Here is an 18641-nt window from a genome sequence, read left to right on the forward strand (position 1 = left end):
GGCATGACAGTACCCCTTGATTCCCTCCAAATCCAGTAAATAAGGAAGGATACTAGCATGTATAATCTGCATTATCAATCCCATTAAGGTGGGGTCTTCAAGTTTGAATCCAAGCCTATTGAAAAGGTTTACCCCATAAGGCTATGGCCTTTTGCTACATAGAAAGTGAACCTGTCTAGGGTGACACTTTTGTAGCGTACTGGAACTATGAGCGCCCCGAAACTGGAATGATAGTGTCCTCATAAGCTTGAAGATTGTCTGTTGCAGGAGTGAGAAAGAATTGCAAAAAATACCAATGGTAGAGTTGTCACTCAAAATAGATACTTTTGTGCCAACATCGATAAGAAGTGACACTGAGATGCCTGCGATCTTGACTGAGCACTCCTTAAGGTGACCTGGTGCTTTATTTATTGTAATGGTAAATACATGTTGTACCTCACTCTCAAGAAGAGACTCCCCCACATGTCAAACCGATGAAGTCTTTAATAAAAGCAAAATACTGCGGATGCTGGAAATCTGAAACAAAAACAAGAAATGCTGGATTCACTCAGCAGGTCTGGCAGCATCTGTGGAAAGAGAAGCAGAGTTAACGTTTCGGGTCAGTGACCCGAAACGTTAACTCTGCTTCTCTTTCCACAGATGCTGCCAGACCTGCTGAGTGAATCCAGCATTTCTTGTTTTTGTTGCGATGAAGTCTTTATCTTTGACAACCTGCATATCTTTGCAAAATGGCTCCACTTTAAACATGAGTTACACTTTTTCCCTCCTACCGGACATGGCATTGTGACTTGATGAACATTTCCACAATTTGGGCATAGTTTTGAAGATAACTGTCTGTGATGGGGCACATTTTGATGAGGTTGCTGGGGTCTCCTTGTCCGTAACACTTGCACTGAAGCTGGTTGGGCAAGCTGGGTCTGCAACCCTGAGTCTAAGGGTGTATGTGTGTTTTATTTATTTATTTTTTATTTATTCATTCATGGGATGTGGGTATCACAGGCTAGCACAGCATTTATTGCCCATCCTAATTTCCCTTGAAAAGATGATGGTGAGCTGCCTTTTTGAACTGCTGCAGTCCATGTGAGGTAGGTACACCTACAGTGCTGTTAGGAAGGGAATTCAGGATTTTGACCTAGCGATGGTGAAGGAACAGTGATATAGTTCCAAGTCAGGATGGTGTGTGACTTGGAGGAGAACTTGCAGGTGGTGTTCCCATGCATTTGCTGCCCTTGTCCTTCTAGTTGGTAGAGGTTGCGGATTTGGAAGGTGCTAAGGAGCCTTGGTGCATTGCTGCAGTGCATCTTGTAGATGGTACACCCTGCTGCCACTGTGCATTGGTGGTGGAGGGAGTGAATGTTTGTGGATCGGGTGCCAATCAAGCGGGCTGCCGCTTTGAATCTATCATGGCAGATTCAATCTGGACTGCCAAGGTTATAGCTTTTTCCAAGGTTAAATCATCATCCTCCATGAGGAGATGTCCCTCATTCATGGAATTGAAGTCTTTTCAATTAATTGGTTACGAATAAGTTCATTGGTTAGTGTGCCAAATTTACATGTAGATGCCAATTGCTGGAATTCTTTCACATATTGTTTAATGGGCTCACCATGTCCTTGGGATCTCTGGCGGAATGTGTATAGCTCTATCATCACACTTTTCTCTGGCCTGAGGTATTTTTCAAGAGCACTTACCGCCGTATCAAACGTAGATGTATCTTCTGTGAGCTGCTCGAATATACGCTGGCCTTCTGCTCTGAGACAATGTACGAGTATCGCTTTTTTACAGTTTGCTGCTATATCTGGGCTGTCCATTCCCCGTAGTGAGCAAGTAGGTCTTGAACCCCAAATTCCATCGCTCCCTGCACAAGGGAGGATTTCCCAGCGTTGAAAGAAATAGTTCTGGAACAGATAACCTTAAAGTTTGATGAATCATCATCATTTTTGTTATGGTTACACCGGTTGCTGGATATATTATGTATATCTGATTTATCTCAAAGCAATGCAGATATCACTCTTGTATTAAATCACCAACTGGTTTATTTACAGCACTTTAAAATATCTCTGCACTACAATGTCTCAGCACAATGTCTTCTCAGAACAGTTTGTCTTTTTTGGTTTCAGTTTCAAACACTTCAGCTCCACCCATAGGCGTAAGCAATTTAACACAGTGAACACTGATCAATGGACAGACTAATATAATCAAACCCAGATCAATCAAACACTACACATATGTTAGACTTCCTCTCCAACCCTGAACCAAATAAGTCAAATTCAAAGATACGAGAATGGTTCCAGTGATGGGAGACTTTAGTTATGTGGATATATTGGAGAAGCTGGAGTTGTTCTCCTTAGAGAAGAGAAGGTTAAGAAGAGGTTTGATAGAGATGTTCAAAATCATGAGGGATTTAGACAGTAAATAGAGAGAAACTGCTTCCATTGGTGGAAGGGTTGAGAATCAGAGGACACTGATTTGTGGTGATTGGCAAAAGAACCAACGGTGACATGAGGAAAAAAATGTTTATGCAGCGAGTGGTTAGGATCTGGAATCTGCTACCTGAGCATGTGGTGGAGGCAGATACGAACAGGGCTTTCAAAAGGGAGTTGAATAAGCACCTGAAGAAAAAAAAAATCAGGGCTACAGGGAAAGGGCAGGGGAGTGGGGCTAGCTGAGTTGCTGTTACAGGGAGCCAGCACTGACATGGTGGGCCAAATGGCCCCCTTCTGTGCTGTACCATTTTATGATTCTAACATTCCAAATTTTAAAAAAATATCAGTTTTTATTTTATTTTACATCTCCAACATTCATTTTCTTCTAAGGGAATGAGACTCCACATTGTAAAATATTTTCGGGGCCAGAGAGCTTGTTCAGCTGTAATTATCACTTATTACGCCGTTAAAAATTCACTTAATCTTGAATGCACCAGCCCTAACTTTTTCAGCTGTTTTTAGTGCAGAACCAGTGGGTAATTACCCCAAGTTCATGCTGTTAGAGTGATTTCAGTGCCAGATCTATCAACAACAATTTGAATTTATATAGTGCCTTTAACATAATAAACTGTCCCCCGGCACTTTACAAGAGTGCTATCAAAGATAATTTGACACCAAGCCACAATGGGAGATATTAGACCAGATGACCAAAAGCATGGTTAGAAAGGTAAGTTTTAAGGAGTGTCTTAAAGGAGGAACGAGAGGTGGAGAGATTTAGAGAGGGAATTCCAGTTGGCCTTGGCAACTGAATGCATAGCCAGAAATGGTGGGGCTATTGAAATAGTGAATGCTTAAGAGACCATAATTGGCAGAGCAAAGAGATGTCAGGGGGGTTATAGGGCTGGAGGAGGTCATAGAGATGGGGAGGGGCAAGGCCATGGAGTAATTGAAAAACAAGAATGAGAATTATAAAATCAAGCCGTTGTTTAACCAGGACCCAATGTAGGTTCGGTGAGCATAGAGGAGTTGGGTAACCCAGACTTGGTGAGAATTAGGACACAGGCAGCAGTTTTGAATTACCTCAAGTTTGCAGAGGATTGAATGTGGGAGGCTGGCCAAAAGTGCATTGGAATAGTCATGTGTAGAGGTAACAAAGACATGAATGAGGTTTTCAGCAGATAAGCTGAGCCAGGGTGGTCGGGTCAAGTTTGGAGATGGAATTAGCTGATCTTAGTGATGGCGCATGTATGTGGAAGGAAGATCATCTCAGTATTCAGCTATAAAGCCAAGGTTGCAAACAGACTGGTTCAGCCTCAGACAGTTCCAAGGGAGAGGGATTAAGTCAGTGGCTAGGGAGTAGAGTTTGTGCATGGGACCAAAGACAACCGCAATAGTCTTCCCAATATTTAGTTGGAGGAAATTTCTCCTTATCTAGTACTGGATATCAGACAAACAGTCTGACAATTTAGAGATGGTGGAGGGGTAGAGAGTGGTGGTGGTGGTGAGGTAAAGCTTGGTGTCAATAGCGTAGAGAAGAAAACTGATGCTATGTCAGAGATCGTATCTCTGACAGCAGCTTCTGGATTTCTGCATTTAACTGCGCATGTGTGGACGCCAGAAGTTACTGTCAGGTTCACCCTATAATAAGGACGAGTGCTGATAGCCTTGCTGTTATTATTACAACAAAATCTGGGCCGATGCATTTGGTGACATTGGTGACAAGCATGAACCTGTAAAGATTGTGTTCAAGGATGATGTCGTCCCCTATTAGGTTCCATTCTCAATAATTCCTAAAGTGAATGAGAAAAGAATAAAACAAGCTGGGACTATTGAGGAAGCTGCTGAATCTGCAGAATGGTGCATGCCACAGTATACTTTGTAAAAGGAAATAAATTCCAGGGAAAGGTTTCATTGTAACAGAATCTCTATCTAAGAAACTGACTGAAAATACAGAAAGGTCAGCTACTAATATTGAGATATAAACATACGTTGAAACAATAAAGGTCAGCAAGCCAACATCTGGAGAGAGATTTGCAAATACAAGATAAAAATTAATAGCTTTGTAGCGAACCAGAACAGCATTGTACTTCCTGCTACAATGAAGCAAAGTTCTTGATAGAAACCACAACACATTCAGGAATTGACAAAATGCAAGCAACCAGCAACTTATCTATATAGTTGCCCAGCATCTGCAAGACTTGCAGGTAGAAAGTGTTCTTGTGTGAATTTTGTTCCATTAATAAACCAACTTAAAGAACCTCTGATGAGAACACCATTAGCAGAATAACCTTGGCAGTAGATTGCAGAGGACTTGTGTGATCTCAGGAGACAAAATATTCGGCAGTTAATTGTTCTATATTTCTTTAAATAGCCTATTAAATGGTAACCAACATAACTTCAGAAGGTACAGATGCTTTCTGACCAATATCATGTTCTTTTTGAAAAAGTGGCATCTTAAGTGGATGTTGGGAAGCACTATCATATGATGGAACTAAACTTCCACAAAGCCATTAATAAGGTTCCAAATGAAAGAGCGCTCCACAAGCTTAAAGTAATGGGTCTCCTAGGTAAAGCTTGGAAGTGGATCAGAAATTGGTTGAAAGAATTGAAACAGCAAAACGAGTTAAGTGAGCTGAGGAAATGTATGTAGTGCCTGGATTGACCCATGGATTGGTACTAAGCCCTGGTGATTCTAATCCTGAAAGAAAAGGCCAACCCAAACTCCTTTTTTCTACCATAAACCATTTGCACTCCTTCTCCTGCCCCTTCCATGTTTGCCTATAGAACAAGAGCAACTGCACTTCATAAATAATTTATGTATGGAAAATGCCCTAAGAATTGCATTGAATGTACCCTCAAAATGGAGTCAGTAATAACACTGAACCCTAGGAAACCAAAAAAAACCTAATTCTAATTAAAAGCATGAATACTTGTGTGAAATGAAGCATTCTTTACAATAACTGGTAGGCATAAGCCATCAAGGCCACAGTCTTGGAAATAGACAGAAGATATAAAGGGCGGCGCAGTGGTTAGCACCGCAGCCTCACAGCTCCAGCGACCCAGGTTCAATTCTGGGTACTGCCTGTGTGGAGTTTGCAAGTTCTCCCTGTGCCTGCGTGGGTTTTCGCCGGGTACTCCGGTTTCCTCCCACCATCAAATTGGATAGGTAAATTGGCCATTATAAATTGCCCCTAGTATAGGTAGGTGGTAGGAGAATATAGGGACAGGTGGGGATGTGGTAGGAATATGGGATTAGTGTAGGATTAGTATAAATGGGTGGTTGATGGTCGGCACAGACTCGGTGGGCCGAAGGGCCTGTTTCAGTGCTGTATCTCTAAAAAAAATGTCACTTCTTATCAGAAAGTATGTAAACTGAGATGTCAGGGTGGTGAAAGTGCCACTTGGCTTTGCTGTATTCTGCTGCTTTATTAACCTGATGTCATTCTGGGTACTAACTAGATTGTGTGAGGTGATTGACATTTAAAGCTGTGAACTCTTCTGCTACACGTGTTACTCAGATTAGTTAATTATAATATTGAGGTGGTTTCTTTGAAAATCAAGGATATAAGATGATGTTCTGACATTAAGAAAAGAGTGGTAGTAGTAGAAGTTTGTATTACGCACATAGTGGTAGAAGCTTTTGATTAGTTTAAGCTATGCTTGGTCACCAAAGCCTTTGACCGCGTCAGCAGACGTGGTCTCTTCAGACTACCAGAAAAGATTGGATGCCCACCAAAGCTACTAAGTATCATCACCTCATTCCATGACAACATGAAAGGCACAATTCAACATGGTGGCTCCTCATCAGACCCCTTTCCCATCCTGAGTGGCGTGAAACAGGGCTGTGTTCTCGCACCCACACTTTTTGGGATTTTCTTCTCCCTACTGCTTTCACGTGCGTTCAAGTCCTCGGAAGAAGGAATTTTCCTCCACACAAGATCAGGTGGCACGTTGTTCAACCTTGCCCGTCTAAGAGCGAAGTCCAAAGTACGGAAAGTCCTCATCAGGGAACTCCTCTTTGCTGACGATGCTGCTTTAAAATCTCACACTGAAGAGTGCATGCAGAGTCTCATCGACAGGTTTGTAGCTGCCTGCAATGAATTTGGCCTAACCATCAGCCTCAAGAAAACGAACATCATGGGGCAGGACGTCAGAAATGCTCCATCCATCAATATTGGCGACCACGCTCTGGAAGTGGTTCAAGAGTTCACCTACCTAGGCTCAACTATCACCAGTAACCTGTCTCTAGATGCAGAAATCAACAAGCGCATGGGAAAGGCTTCCACTGCTATGTCCAGACTGGCCAAGACAGGTGGGAAAATGGCGCACTGACACGGAACACAAAAGTCCGAGTGTATCAAGCCTGTGTCCTCAGTACCTTGCTCTATGGCAGCGAGGCCTGGACAACGTACGTCAGCCAAGAGCGACGTCTCAATTCATTCCATCTTCGCTGCCTCCGGAGAATACTTGGCATCAGGTGGCAGGACCGTATCTCCAACACAGAAGTCCTCGAGGCGGCCAACATCCCCAGCTTATACACACGACTGAGTCAGCGGCGCTTGAGATGGCTTGACCATGTGAGCCGCATGGAAGATGGCAGGATCCCCAAAGACACATTGTACAGCGAGCTCGCCACTGGTATCAGACCTATCGGCCATCCATGTCTCTGCTTTAAAGACGTCTGCAAACGCGACATGAAATCCTGTGACATTGATCACAAGTCTTGGGAGTCAGTTGCCAGCGTTCGCCAGAGCTGGCGGATAGCCATAAAGGCGGGGCTAAAGTGTGGCGAGTCGAAGAGACTTAGCAGTTGGCAGGAAAAAAGACAGAGGCGCAAGGGAAGAGCCAACTGTGTAACAGCCCCGACAATCAAATTTTTCTGCAGCACCTGTGGAAGAGCCTGTCACTCTAGAATTGGCCTTTATAGCCACTCCAGGCGCTGCTCCACACACCACTGACCACCTCCAGGCGCTTACCCATTGTCTCTCGAGATAAGGAGGCCAAAGAAGGTAGTATTAAGTATTACAGTGTAGGAGTTCTTTGTCCAGTGTATGTAGAAGGGCATCTCTGCAAAAGGCAAAAAATGAATCTCTGAGCAAGTCAGCCCTGATCTGCTGACAGGACAGAAGAGAAAGAGAGGGAGAGAGATTACGGAAGAGAGAACATTTTACAACTGTATTGACCAGATACAGGCAGATATAAATATGCCTGTTAGTCCAGATATAGCTGCCATCATGGAAGGAAACAATCCAATAGGAACAGATATGATCTCGACAGCAGGGATTCATCACTTTGAGATTCATTAATCTGATGTCTCAGTAGGCTAATAACATCATCCCAGAGGAAGGCAAGGCAATTCAAGGGTGAGTACAAGTTATTATAGAATCATACAACACAGAAGGAGGCTGATCGTGCCTATGTCACCTATCTGAAAAAGCAACGCCTTTAGTCCCAGTCCTCTTCTCTTTCCCTATAGCCCTTCAATTATTTTCAAGCCTATATCCAATTCTCTTTTGAAAGTTCTGGAAACATTGCTAACTATGAGAATATAGACTTTAATCTATTTAACAGACTGGCTGTCTATTGATGTTAACTTGTCAGCTACCTAATGTGTCTGATCATAAATTAATCTCACCATTTTATGTCAACTTCAGACACTGATCTGAACTATCAAATCATATTCAGCAAGGTAGTTAATACTGAATTATTGTGACATAACAGAATTGCCTTTATAACCTCAGTAATTTAATCTATTAATTAACCCTCTCTATTAAATAATTTTTATACTCAGTGTCTAAGTTTAAACACATTATGATTATAAAGTTAATAAAGAAATGGTAGTTCATGATTTTGTCTGTTTTGTTTGATTTGGTAAAAAGGGTTAACTCATTCACTAAGTAATTTGAGTATATCCTAATGGGAGGTTGGTAGTGTAAATGATAATTTTTTAAAAATCATTCATGGGTTGTGGGCGTCACTGGCTATGCCATCATTTATTGCCCATCCCTAATTAATCTGAACTGATTGATCTAAAATAGGTTGACTAGCCAAATATAGGTAAGATTTCCTCCGAAGCACAACCTGGGTGATAAACCTCACATGGTTCCTTACTGAGGAGTTATAATGAAGTCATCTGTATCTCTTGTTAAATATTCTTGTCAGGATATCAATCCCATTGTTCTTACAATTGTATAGTGTAGGTAAAAGCATAATGATGGATGTTGTATATATAGATTTACAGAATGTGTTTGATAAAATGCTGTCACAAAAAAATAATATACATAATATTAAAGAAAGTGTGGGTGTTTGGATAGAAAACTAGCGAGAGGAAAGAAAGTACAGAAAGCAATAAGTATTGTTCTTCAGATGAGGGTAGTAGTGTTCCCAGGATCTCTGTTCAGGACTCTTTTATTTCCTGGTTATATGATCATAAACATAAGAATAATTATATAGAAGTTTTCTGGTCACACCAAATTAAGGACATGAAAAAGAATGAGAAAAATTCCAGATTAGTAAAGTTGGCACCTAGGTGGTAAATGCAGTTCATTGCAGAAATGCGCATTATAGAAACTTACAGCACAGAGGGAGGCAATTCAGCCCATCTTGCCTATGCATTTTGGAAAACATGAGCAAAAGAAAGTAAGATTCAGCAGAGTAGTGAGACCAAGGGTGTAGATACATAGATCCTTAAAGATAGGAGTTCAAGTAGAAAAGGTATTAAAAAAGCAAACAAAATTCTTGATTTTAAATACATGGAGGCATTGAATATAAAAGCACGGAAATTATGTTGAATTTGTACAGGATAGTAATTACATCACAACTGGTTCTCCCATCTAGGAAGGATGTTAAAGCTATACAAAGGGTACAGTGATGCACTAGAATGATACCAGGATAAGATGTTAAAATTACGAAGAAAGGCTTGAAAAACGATGACTTTTTTCACTGGTGCAGAAGATTAAACAGGATCAAATAGAGGCATTCAAATTATGAAGGCTATAGACCATAGTAAAAGGTTGTTTCCACTTATAGGCACATTGATAACAAGGAAACATGAACTGAGGATTATCACTAAAAGAATAAAGGAGGAAGTTAGAAAAAACATTTTCATAGAACATTATTAGAATAAGGAATGTTTTAGCAGAATAGATATTGAGGAAGAGGCTATAGCATCATTTAAAAAGGAATTAGAATGGAAAGGTCAAAAAAGGATACAGGGAAAGGCAGAGAAAGGGCTAGCACTGTCGCTGGCATAGTGGATTGAATAGTCTCTTTATGTACTGCAATTTTGTATGACTTTTTCCTCTTCCAGTCCTTTTTGAAACCTTTAGTTACCAATCAAAGTGTAAGTTTTATGACTCATTGGTTCTGAAGCACATTCAAACATGATGAGATAAAGAAGTATACGACCATATACGAACATATGAATTAGGAGCAGGAGTAGGCCACTCGACCCCTCGAGCCTGCTCCACAATTCAATAAGTTCATGGCTGAACTGGTTACTCCACATGTCCACCTACTCCTGATAACCTTCCACCCCCTTGTTTATCAAGAATCTCTCTGTTTTGTCTTTATGTTGTTTCTGGTTCCCAGATGTTGGAAAGAATCACATTTTAATCTTGGAAAAGGCTGGGGTCAGTCGGTTTTATTACAGCACCATGCTTTGTACTGTAGAACCTGATTATTGTGTTACATATAACATGACTCCCCAGTGCAACCATAAATGTGGCCCCCTACTGGAACACTTACACACAACAGCTAGTTCCTAGCTAATTAGCTTTTTTTATTCATTCATGGGATGTGGGCGTCGCTAGCTATGCCAGCATTTATTGCCCATCCCTAATTGCCCTTGAGAAGGTGGTGGTGAGCTGCCTTCTTGAACTGCTGCAGTCCATGTGGGGTAGGTACACCCACAGTGCTGTTAGGAAGGGAGTTCCAGGATTTTGACCCAGCGACAGTGAAGGAACAGCGATATAGTTCCAAGTCAGGATGGTGTGTGACTTGGAGGGGAACTTGCAAGTGGTGGTGTTTCCATGCATTTGCTGCCCTTGTCCTTCTAGTTGGTAGAGGTCGCGGGTTTGGAAGGTGCTGTCTGAGGAGCCTTGGTGCGTTGCTGCAGTGCATCTTGTAGATGGTACCCACTGCTGCCACTGTGCGTCAGTGGTGGAGGGAGTAAATGTTTGTAGATGGGGTGCCAATCAAGCGAGCTGCTTTGGCCTGGATGGTGTCGAGCTTCTTGAGTGTTGTTGGAGCTGCACCCATCCAGGCAAGTGGAGAGTATTCCATCACACTCCTGACTTGTGCCTTGTAGATGGTGGACAGGCTTTAGGGAGTCAGGAGGTTAGTTACTCGCCTCAGGATTCCTAGCCTCTGACCTGCTCTTGTAGCCACGGTATTTATATGGCTACTCCAGTTCAGTTTCTGGTCAATGGTAGCCCCTAGAATGTTGATAGTGGGGGATTCAGCGATGGTAATGCCATTGTATGTCAAGGGGAGATGGGTAGATTCTCTCTTGTTGGAGATGGTCATTGCCTGGCACTTGTGTGGCGCGAATGTTACTTGCCACTTACCAGCCCAAGCCTGGATATTGTTCAAATCTTGCTGCATTTCTACACGGACTGCTTCAGTATCTGAGGAGTCACGAATGGTGCTGAACATTGTGCAATCATCAGCGAACATCCCCACTTCTGACCTTATGATTGAAGGAAGGTCATTGATGAAGCAGCTGAAGATGGTTGGGCCTAGGACACAATCCTGAGCAACTCCTGCAGTGATGTCCTGGAGCTCAGATGATTGACCTCCAACAACCACAACCACAACCATCTTCCTTTGTGCTAGGTATGACTCCAGCCAGCGGAGTGTTTTCCCCCTGATTCCCATTGGCCTTAGTTTTGCTAGGGCTCCTTGATGCCATACTTGGTCAAATGCTGCCTTGATGTCAAGGGCAGTCACTCTCACCTCACCTCTTGAGTTCAGCTCTTTTGTCCATGTTTGAACCAAGGCTGTAATGAGGTCAGGGGCTAAGTGGCCCTGGCGGAATCCTAACTGAGCGTCACTGAGCAGGTTATTGTTAAGCAAATGCCGCTTGATGGCACTGTTGATGACACCTTCCATCACTTTACTGATGATTGAGAGTGGGCTGATGGGGCGGTAATTGGCCAGGTTGGACGTCCTGCTTTTTGTGTACAGGACATACCTGGGCAATATTCCACATTGCCGGGTAGATGTCAGTGTTGTAGCAGTACTGGAACAGCTTGGCTAGGGGCGTGGCAAGTTCTGGAGCACAGGTCTTCAGTACTATTGCCGGAATATTGTCAGAGCCCATAGCCTTTGCAGTATCCAGTGTCTTCAGTCGTTTCTTGATATCACGTGGAGGGAATCGAATTGGCTGAAGTCGAGCATCTGTGATGCTGGGGACTTCAGGAGGAGGCTGAGCTGGATCATCAACTCGGCACTTCTGGCTGAAGATTGTTGCAAATGCTTCAGCCTTGTCTTTCGCACTGATGTGCTGGGCTCCCCCATCATTGAGGATGGGGATATTTGTGGAGCCACCTCCTCCAGTTAGTTGTTTAATTGTCCACCACATTCATAGCTGGATGTGGCAGGACTGCAGAGCTTAGATCTGGTCCGTTGGTTATGGGATCGCTTAGCTCTGTCTAGCGCACGCTGCTTACGCAGTTTGGCATGCAGATAGTCATTTGTTGTAGCTTCACCAGGTTGACACCTCATTTTGAGGTATGCCTGGTGCTGCTCCTGGCATGGCCTCCTGCTCTCTTCATTGAACCAGGGTTGGTCTCCTGGCTTGATGGTAATGGTGGAGTGGGGGATATGCCGGGCCATGAGGTTACAGATTGTGGTTAAGTACAATTCCGCTGCTGCTGATGGCCCACAGCGCCTCATGGATGCCCAGTTTTGTATTGCTAGATCTGTTCGAAATCTATCCCATTTAGCACGGTGGTTAGTGCCACATAACACGAAGGAGGGTATCCCCAATGTGAAGGCGGGACTTCGTCTCCACAAGGACTGTGCAGTGGTCACTCTTACCAATACTGTCATGGACAGATGCATCTGCGGCAGGCAGATTGGTTAGGATGAGGTCAAGTATGTTTTCCCCTCTTGTTGGTTCCCTCACCACCTGCCGCATACCCAGTCTAGCAGATATGTCCTTTAGTAGTCGGCCAGTAGTGGTGCTACTGAGCCACTCTTGGTGATGGACATTGAAGTCCCCCACCCAGAGTACATTCTGTGCCCTTGCCACCCTCAGTGCTTCCTCCAAGTGCTGTTCAACATAGAGGAGCATTGATTCATCAGCTGAGGGAGGGTGGTAGGTGGTAATCAGCAGGAGGTTTCCTTGTCCATGTTTGACCTGATACCAAAAGACTTCATGGGGTCCAGAGTCGATGTTGAGGACTCCCAGGGCAGCTCCCTCCCTACTGTATATCTCTGCTGGGTCTGTCCTGCCAATGTGACAGTCATGGTGATGGCAGTGTCTGGGACATTGTCTGTTAGGTATGATTCCGTGAGTATGACTATGTCAGGCTGTTGCTTGACTAGTCTGTGGGACAGCTCTCCCAACTTTGGCACAAGCCCCCACATGTTAGTAAGGAGGACTTTGCAGGGTCGACAGGACTGGGTTTGCTGTTGTCGTTTCCGGTGCCTAGGTCGATGCCGGGTGGTCCGTCCGGTTTCGTTCCTTTTTATTGACTTTGTAGCGGTTAGATACAACTGAGTCAACCACATTGCTGTGGGTCTGGAGTCACATGTAGGCCAGACCAGGTAAGGACAGCAGATTTCCTTCCCTAAAGGACATTAGTGATCCAGATGGGTTTTTACAACAATCGACAATGGTTTCATGGCCATCATTAGACGAGCTTTTTAATTCCAGATTTATTAATTGAATTCAAATTCCACCTTCTGCTGTGGTGGGATTTGAACCCATGTCCCCAGAGCAATACCCTGGGTCTCTGGGTTACTAGTCCAGTGACAATACCACTACGCCACCGCCTCCCCTAACACTTTACAGATAATATAACAATATATATATATGTGTCATCCCTCTTTCTTTAAAACATAATGCCCCTATATCAATATAACTGTCAATATAAATAAAAAAAGATTATCATCTGACTTGTGGAAATAATCTGAACCCCCTTTTAGAGTCTTTTATAGCGTGTATTCTTTTTATAATATTATTCATGGTATTGCTTGGGTGGTATGATGTTGTGCCTCCATTTTGTAGATTTGGCATTTGTTGCTCTCAGTGGTGAGTTGGCACGCTGTTCAGGTGATGTCGTGTCAGTTGCTAGTGATGTTGTAAATGTTGTCTCGCTGGATAGTGATGTTTCTGATGTTGTTGTTAGTCTTTTCTGTTGGTCTAGCTCAGGTGTAATTTTAAAAGTGATAAGGTACTCTATATTATAGCAAATTCTTTCTTTTGTCATTGCATCTATTTTTATATGAACCATGAAGGTGAATATTACTATAGTATTCAACTGCAAGAGGAATCATAGCAGACCCTGATCTCATAAAAAGAAAGACTTTCACTTGTATAGCACATTTCACAACCACAGGACATTCCAAAGCACTTTACAGCCAATTTTGAAGTGTAGCCACTTTTAATGTAGGAAACACAGCTGCCAATTTATGCACAGCAAGATCCCACAAATAGTAATATGATAAAGATCAGGCAATCTGTTTTTGGTGATGTTGGTTGAGAAATAAATATTGGCCAGTACAGCAGGAAGAAGTTCTCTGCCTTCTTCAAAATAGTGCCATGGGATCTTCTACATTTCTTTAGAGGGCAGAGAGGGCCTCAGTTAAAGGTCTTATCTGAAAGACAGCACCTCCAGCAGTGCAGCACTCCCTCACTACTGTGCTGGAGCATCAGCCTTGAATTTTATGCTCAAGTCCTGGAGTAGTACTGAAACTCGTGTCCACAACCTTTTGACTCAGAGGTGAGACTGCTCCCAACTGAGCAAAGTCTGACACAGTCACAGCCAGGAGTCCTCCCCCCGACCAGTGGACGCATTCACCCACCTCCAGTATTCTCCCTCTGGCCCCTTACCCGCTCTTGATCTTTTCATTGAGAACTGTCAGCATGACATCAGCCATCTTATATTCTCTGCCCCCCCTCACTCATTCTAACCTGTCTCCCTCCGAACTTGCTGCACTTCATTCTCTCAGGTCTAACCCTGACATTGTGATCAAACCCGCTGACAAGGGTGGTGCTGTTGTTGTCTGGCACACCGACCTCTACCTTGCAGAAGCTGAGCGCCAACTCTTAGACACTTCTTCCTACCTCCCCCTGGATCATTACCTCACCACAGAACATCACGCCATTGTCTCCAGGACTGTCACTGACCTCATCTCCTCTAGAGATCTTCCTTCTACAGCTTCCCACCTCATAGTCCCGCAGCCCCAGAAAGCCCACTTCTATCTTCTTCCCAAAATCCACAAACAGGACTGTCCTGGTAGATCTATCGTTTCAGCCTGTTCCTGCTCCACTGTACTTATTTCCTCCTATTTTGATTCTATTTTTTCTCCCCTTACCCAGTCTCTTCCCACCTACATCTGTGACTCTTCTGACACCCTACGTCATTTCGATATTTTTCAGTTTCCTGGCCCCAACCGCCTCCTTTTCACTATGGAAGTCCAAACTCTCTACACCTCCATCCCCCACTAGGATGGTCTGAGGGCTCCACTTCTTCCTTGAACAAAGGCCCAAACAGTCCCCATCCACCACCACCCTCCTCCGCCTCGCTGAGCTTGTTCTCACATTGAACACCTTCTCCTTCAACTCCACTCACTTCCTCCAAATAAAAGGTGTAGCTATGGATACCCACATGGGTTCTAGATATGCCTGTCTTTTTGTGGGGTATGTCGAACATTCCTTATTCCAGTCCTACTCAGGCCCCCTTCCCTAACTCTTTTTCTGGTGCACTGATGACTGTATCGGTACTGTTTCCTGCTCTTGCTGCAAATTGGAACTTCATCAACTTTGCTTATAATTTCCACCCTTCTGTCACCTTCACATGGTCTCTGACACTTCCCTTCCTTGACTTCTCTGTCTCCATCACCGGGGATAGGCTGTCCACTAGCATTTATTATAAGCCCACCAACTCCCACAGCTACCTCGACTACACTTCCTCACACCCTGCCTCTTGTAAGGATTCCATTCCATTCTTCCAGTTTCTCAGACACATCTGTTCTGAAAATGCAACCTTGCACAACAGCACTTCTGATATGTCTTCCTTTTTCCTCAATTGAGGATTCTCCCACCCTGTGGTTGACAGGGCCCCCACCGTGTCTGACCCATTTCCTGCATTTTTGCTCTCACCCCTTCCCTTCCCTCCCAGAACCGCGACAGTGTTCTCCTTGTCCTCACTTTCCAACCCACCAGTCTCCACATCCAAAGGATCATCCTCTGCCATTTCCGCCACCTCCAGCATGATGCCACCACCAAACACATCTTGCCCTCACCTCCCCTGTCAGCATTCCGAAGGGATCGTTCCTTCTTGCAACACCTCGTCCCCTTCCCACGACACCTTCCCATGCAATCGCAGGAAATGTAATACCTGCCCTTTTACCTCCTCTCTCCTCACCATCCAAGGCCCCAAATACTCCTTCCAGGTGAAGCAGCAATGTACTTGTACTTCTTTCAATTTAGTATATTCACTGCTCACAATGCAGTCTTCTCTACATTGGGGAGACCAAACGCAGATTGGTGACCGCTTTGCAGAACACCTCCGTTCGGTCCGCAAGCATGACCCCAAGCTTCTGGTTGCTTGCTATTTTAATTCACCACCCTGCTTTCATGCCCACATTTCTGTCCTTGGCCTGCTGCAGTGTTCCAGTGAATCTCAATGCAAACTCGAGGAATAGCGCCTCATCTTCCAATTAGGCACTCTACAGCCACCTGGATTCAATATTGAGTTCAATAATTTCAGACCATGAGCCCCATTTTTTTTTTATTCATTTAAAAAATTTTTTTTTAACTATGTGCTAATTAGTTTGCAAAGCTAAGTAATGGCAGGGCAGCTTGGCCAAGTGGAGTGTGCCTCTTGTGGTATGTGGGAAGTCATGGAAACACCCTGTGGCCTTGACAAACACATCTGCAGGAAGTGTCACCGGTTGCAGATGCTTAAGCTCCAGGTCTCAGAATTCGAGTGGCTGCTGGAGTCACTGTGGTGCATCTGCGAGGCAGAGAACTATGTGGATAGCATATTTCAGGAGGCAGTCACCTGGAGCTTAAGAGTGCACAGGCAGAGAGGGTGGCTGCCAGACAGACAAGAAGGTCAAGGCAGGTAATGCAGGAGTCCCCGGAGTGCATCCCACTTTCTAGCAGGTATTCAGTTCTGAGTACCGATGGGAGAGACAGTTCCTCTGGAGAGTGCAGCAACAGTATGACCAGAACGCCATGGATGGCTCAGCTGTGCAGGGAGAGAGATGAAAAGCCAAGAGAGCAAAAGTGGTAGGGGATTCTATAGTTCGGGGAACAGATAGGCATTTCTGTGGTCGCAGAGGCGATTCCAGGATGGTATGTTACCTCCCTCATGCAAGGGTAATGGATATCACCGAGTGGCTACACAGCATTCTGGGGGGTGCGTTTGCACAGCCAGAGATTGTGGTCCACATTGGTACCAATGATATAGGAAGATAGAGGGATGAGTTCCTGCAGACTGAGTTTAGGGAGTTAGGAAAGAGATTAGCAAGCAGGCTTTCAAAGGTAGGAATCTCCGAAATAATCCCAAGGCCACGTGCTAGTGAGTATAGAAATAGGAGAATACATCAGAAGAATGCATGGCTGGAGAGATGGTGCAGGAGGGAGGGCTTCAGATTTCTGGGGCATTGGGACTGGTTCTGGGGAAGGTGGGACCTATACAAGCCGACAGTCTACACCTGAACAGGACTGGGATGAATATCCTTGCAGGAAGGTTTGCTAGTGCTGTTGGGAATGGTTTAAACTAGTTTGGCAGCGGGATGGGAACCTGAGGGCAGTTTCAGATAAGACAATTTCAGGGCAGGGAACAGGAGGCAGAAAATTAGTGAATGACTCTGAATGACAGAAGAAGCATAGATTACAAAGTGTGCAGCACAGGAATTTGGCAGTGTTAAAAGGTATCTATTAAAATGCAAGAAGTAGAGCAAATAAAGCCGATGAGCTGAGGGCACAGATAGACACATGGCAACACAATATCATTGCTATAACATAAACTTGGCTTAAAGAGGGGCAAGAATGGCAGCTCAACATCCCTGGATATTGAGTTTTTAGGCGGGATAGGGAGGGGGATAAAAAAGGAGGGGGTGTAGCATTATTGGTTAAGGAAGCAATAACAGCTGTGAGGCGGGATGATATGCTAAATGAATCATCAAATGAGGCCATATGGGTTGAGCTCAGAAATAAAAAAGGGGCAGCCACACTACTAGGGGTCTACTATAGATCCCCAAATAGTGAGAGGGAGATAGAAGAACAAATATGTAGACACATTTCTGAGTGCAAAAACTATAGGGCAATAATAGTTGGGGATTTCAACTACCCTAATATCAACTGGGATACAAACAGTGTGAAGGTCATAGAGGGCACACATTTCTTGAACTGCATTCAAGAGAATTTTTTTAGCCAGCACGTAATAAGCCCAATGGGAGGGGGCGCAATTCTAGATTTAGTCTTAGGAAATGAAGCTGGGCAAGTGGATGAAATAGCAGTGGGTAACCATTTTGGAGATAGTGACCATAATACAGTTAGTTTCAGCATAATCGTGGAAAAAGACAAAGATAAAACAGGAGTAAAAGTTCTAAATTGGGGGAAAGCAAATTTTACAAAACTGAGAGGTGATCTGGCAAAAGTGGACTGGATACAGCTACTTGAAGGAAAATCAATGGCAAACCAGTGGGAGGCGTTCAAAAGCGAGATTCTACAGGCACAGTGTAGGCATGTCCCACAAAGATAAAGGGTGGTACTGCCAAATCTAGAGCCCCCTGGTTACCAAGAAGTAAGTTAAAGCAAAAAAAGGAAGCTTATGACAGTCACAAAAAATGTAATACTTTAGAAAGCCTAGAGGAGTATAGAAAGTATAGGGGTGAAGTAAAAAAGGAAATTAGAAAAGCAAAGAGAAGACATGAAAAATTATTGGCAGGTAAAATCAAAGAAAACCCAAAGATGTTTTATCGGTACATTAGGAACAAGAGGATAACTAAGGAAAGGGTAGGGACAATCAGAG

This window comes from Heterodontus francisci, chromosome 13 (assembly GCF_036365525.1).
Source record: "Heterodontus francisci isolate sHetFra1 chromosome 13, sHetFra1.hap1, whole genome shotgun sequence".
Taxonomy (NCBI): Eukaryota; Metazoa; Chordata; class Chondrichthyes; order Heterodontiformes; family Heterodontidae; genus Heterodontus; species Heterodontus francisci.